At 42.7% G+C, this 5,000-nt stretch overlaps 1 protein-coding gene across 1 annotated transcript in view; it reads right to left on the bottom strand.

Moving 5' to 3' along the window:
• Positions 1–5,000, bottom strand: part of LOC125289281 (phosphofurin acidic cluster sorting protein 1-like) — a 55,900-nt gene that overhangs the window by 28,829 nt on the left and 22,071 nt on the right. The window lies entirely within an intron of this gene.

Below are 5,000 nucleotides of genomic sequence, written 5' to 3'. Positions count from 1 at the left end.
TTTGGTGACGTGCCACTTGTGGTCCGCCGTTGGACCACCATCTCTTTAAATTTAACTTGTCATGAATATTAAGAAAAGTTAATAAAATGATATATGTACCTGAACAAATTAAAAAGATTTTAGACCAATAGTGGCTAAATATTGGCCAATTTGTCTGCAACCCACCAGCGGACCGCCAGAGAACCGATGAGCAAAATACCAGCAGACTGCCAGCTATGCCCCCAATGGACCGACAGTGGTCCGCCAGCCTCTTGCTATCTGGGTAGGGTCCCTGACGGTGTGAAAATGACCTGGGCAAAGTATGTAGAGTTTCTGACTGACCACTTTCTTCCGTGGTACAAAAAGAAGTACCGTGCCTTCCGTAGCAAAATCATCTTTATGGATGACAATGCACCATCTCATGCTGCAAAGAATACCTCTGGGTCATTGGCTGATATGGGCATAAAAGGAGAGAAACTCATGGTGTGGCCCCCATCTTCCCCTGACCTCAACCCTATTGAGAACCTTTGGAGCATCTTCAAGCAAAAGATCTATGAGGTTGGGAGGCAATTCACATCCAAGCAGCAGCTCTGGGAGGCTATTCTGACATCCTGCAAAGACATTAAAGCAGAATCTCTCCAAGAACTCACAAGTTCAATGGATGCAAGAATTGTGAAGGTGATATCAATGAAGGGGTCCTATGTTATTGTACATGTTACATGTAACTTGGCCTGTTAAGATGTTTTTGATTGAAATTACTTTTGATTTCATTTATATGACCTCCTAAAGCTGCAAATTCAACAAATGACCATTATTAGTTCTTTACAACCCATCAAATGTCTTGAAACTCTGTTATGCATAATAATTTGGAACAGTGCATTTTGAGTTTTTTATTTTTGAAAAAAAAAAAAAAAACTGTTTTAATGTTTGTTCAATAAAATTCGAATTATACTCTAACGGTTGATGACTTGAAAATTATACTGACTGTCGTTTGCAGCAACTATTTAGGAAAATGTTGTAAGAAATTTCTAGCCTTAAAAACATTTCCATATATGTGTGTGCCGTATATGTTACTAGAGTGTCCTTTTTAACTGTCTGAGTGGACAGAAATTGGGTTGATGAAAGATGTTTTGCATCAGTGGCATTTTCCTCAAGGTGATTGGGCCTAAGTGCTTGTTTGTTGAGATAGAAGAGGCCCCGAGTTGGCGTCGTCATCTCCTTCTAGGGGGGCTGACGCCTTCGTGTGTGTTAGGTCGGCCTTTGGGTAAATGTCACTGATGTCGGTTGTAAGGGGGTTACATCCTTGTATACAATGTTGTGCAGAACAGGTAATGTGCTCATCTTGATGGAGGTGTAATCTGTATGATTGTTCTATTAAGATGTGTGTCTTGTGCGGAGCCTCAGACTGCGTCTGGTAGCCACACGATGTGGGTCTCCAGTGCCATGAATAAAGCTCTCTGAGATTTCTGACTTGACCAATGACCGGCTGAGACTTTGTTCAACTGATTGTTAAAATCCTAGACCAATAAAAATCTGAGAAAAATGTATTTTGCATAATAATTTGGAACGCAGTGTAATGAGTATTCAGTATGGACCCTTTCAAGAGAGTTCCATTATCAGCATCATAGTTGGCCCCACAAGACTTCCTTTTTAACATTCCATATGTTATCTTAATGCAGAGGAAGTAGATTGGGGCCCAAATAGAACGTTCAAGCATTGTTTTTGTTTACCTTGTTGAAAGGGTCTATAATTGTTAATGTGAATGACCATTTGGTTCCTTTCTTGATTATGTTAGCTTGATTGGATGCTTTGTTTTGTGTATATCATTGCTTATTGAATTTCGTTGTTTCTATTTGTTTGTTTGTCTCTGTGAATAGAGGCTGCACAGTGACTAGTAGGCAACTGGGATCAAAGCAGTTCAGTTGTCGTCAGTCGGAGACCTCTGCTCAAGAGGCAGGCATGCACCCACACACACACACACACAATCACATGCGTGTGCGCATGCATACACACACTTTCACTCAGCTGTTGTTTTTTTCTTTGCATCACTGAACAGCTTCATACAATATATTCACATCCCCGACCTCACACACACCCACACACAATATATTCACATCCCCGACCTCACACACACCCACACACAATATATACACATCCCCGACCTCACACACACCCACACACAATATATACACATCCCCGACCTCACACACACCCACACACAATATATACACATCCCTGACCTCACACATACTATACCATCTTCACACACTCACACTGACAATAAAATACCTTTAAAATGCTTACACAGTACACACATAAGAGGACGCTAGCAAGAGTGCATGTTCACCCACCCACACAACCCCCCACATCTCACACACACACACACACACCACTGTTCCAGGTGGTGTGAAATGTCAGAGGGCCACGTGTGAACCCAGCAGAAGGTCACAATCACTCACTCAATAATTCACCACATGTCCACTCCACTCCTCACAGAGAGATGGACACAAAGAGGAAAGGGGAGGGCAAGAGAGGCAGAGACAGAGAGTGAGAGAGAAAGAGAGAGGAAGGAAACGTCAGTCGCACCAGTAACCCCACACACACACAGATCAAATACTTGTGTTGGTATTATTTTTCAAACGTTCCGTTCCGAACGGTTCAGGTAGGCCTATGTTTAACGTTTTCGTTCTTGCATGCGTTCCGCCACCAACATAATGGAACGCAAAATATCGTTCGTTCTTAAAGTTCCGGCAGTGTTTGGCGGCCTATCAAGTCTATTTTTGTGGACTTTACCTTAGAATAGACGTACTCATTATTTCCCCTTGATTTAGCCTATACCGTAGCTATGCCCAAAAATAATAAATCACAGGCGGCATCCAAAAACATTCAGATGGGCTATCCATCCCATAGCCTACAGACTTACTGTAGGCCTAACCTATGCCTATAAATAATTTCTTATCAAAAAATATTTCTGGATACGTGCTAAACTCCTTACCTGGTTTTAGTCTAAGTTTTATCCATATGGAGATCTTCAAAGGCTTGCTTATAATTCCAACCCTGTTTATAAACTTAACCTGTCTGTTGCTGACAAGGCCTATCTCAAATTTCCGCTTAACTCTTCTACATAGAATAGGCTATAATTGCGCCAAACATTTTAAATCCCGACTTTAAAACGACAAGGCGCGGACAGGCAAAATAGGCTATTACGCATAGGCTACAAACAATTTCCAAATCAGTTTCAGTAGCCTACGCCACAGCTGGCTGGCCTAAGATCCGAAGTGGCAGACGGTTAGGTTACATTACAACAGCAAGACAAAATATACACATTTGGACCAAAGGTCCATTTATTCGTGTTTTTTTTTTTCAAACTGCAGAAATCAAATTATTAGGCTGTTATATAGAGAGAGAAAAAAAAAACGCTATTAACCGGTTTTGTGGATTTCAGAATAACGTTTCTGTTCCGGAACAGTTGAAGACCATTTTGTTTTTGTTTCCGTTTCCGCTCCTCGTAAAATTCCGTAAAATTCCGTTCGTTTTCGGTTTTCGGTTTTCGTTCCTTGAACCGGTTCGGAGCCCTGGTATGTATAACACAAGCCCATATCCTCCCATCTGCACATACTGTAACATACAGTGGTCAGGGTTCTTATGTTGATCAATGCATAATGAAAGCATATGTACACCTCTCTCACACACACACGTACACACACACACACACACACACACACAAACGCGCACACACACACCTGTGATGAATTGGGGTACGAGCTGCTGTGTGTTGTGCAAGGTGCAGGAGTGAATAGGCGCAAGTCCACAGGCAATAATGCACATGACTGCAGCTCACACACTGGCACTAACAACCCACATCAAAGAGCTTAAAAGACTCCTCTGGACCACATCACACGGGGCCCTTTCGTCCATTAACGCTCAGACACACACACACACAGATACATACACACACACACACACAAACACACACGCACGCGTACAGATACACACAGAGCAAGCATGTTAAGAGCAGCTTTACTGAGGCGTGTGCATGTATCACCTTGTGACTTCATTTTAAAAAGTTAATGCCTCTATAATTTCAGATACAAACGGTTTCTTCTATAAAGTTGGACAGTGCCCATGTAGCACATTTTTATGGATGAATAAAAACATCCTTTTGACGTTACCGTCATCATTAATATTTAGCCCATCAGCTACAATAACTACCTTCACAAAGTGACTACTGCGAAATACATTGTAATGAATAATTGATTAGTCTACAGAAGAGCATTTTACAACAGACAAAACTGGTTACCTCAGGCCCTCTGTTACTGACTAAGAATGAATAATGACTCAGGTTATGTCGCCAGGGAATGGATGGTCTAACTCACACACACACACACACACACACACGACAAGATGGTCTCAGCATCATCAGTGTGATCTCACATCTCCCCATCCCTGAGGTCCTTCCAAAGCAATTACTCAGCTTACAGCTAGCCATAACCCCCACCCCAACCACCACCACCCCACTTCCAAACTGACCATCACCACAGACGAGCTGTCGCCTCCTGGACTTATAAACGACTCTACCCCCCGGCTTTGCTGCGGGCCTGCAGGGTGTGTGGGGAGAGCAGTGGAGGACAGAGGAGCCAGAGGCAGCCCATCACCCCCAGAGTGTGGCCGCTCTCTCAGGCAGAGATGTCACAGCAGGAACACTTAGCTGGTGCTTATAAATCAACACACATACCCACAAAAGCACACGAACCGAACACACACACAATTCCTTTTTTAAGAACTCCCCCTCATCCGTACAGATAAAAACGATCTCTCATTACCACACATTCAAACAAAGTTGCACACATACACAGCATCTCGTTTTAAAAATAGCTGCAGGTAACACACACACACACACACACACACAAATAGGCATAAACAAAAGCAAATGTGTGTGTGTGTTTGTTTATTGTTGAACGGGAGCAGATGGCTGTGTTTATGCTGCTGATAACGTCCCGTAATGCTGAGGGACGTGACCT

Source organism: Alosa alosa, chromosome 24 (genome assembly GCF_017589495.1).
Source record: "Alosa alosa isolate M-15738 ecotype Scorff River chromosome 24, AALO_Geno_1.1, whole genome shotgun sequence".
Classification (NCBI taxonomy): Eukaryota; Metazoa; Chordata; class Actinopteri; order Clupeiformes; family Clupeidae; genus Alosa; species Alosa alosa.
This window is presented reverse-complemented; position numbering and strand designations above follow the sequence as displayed.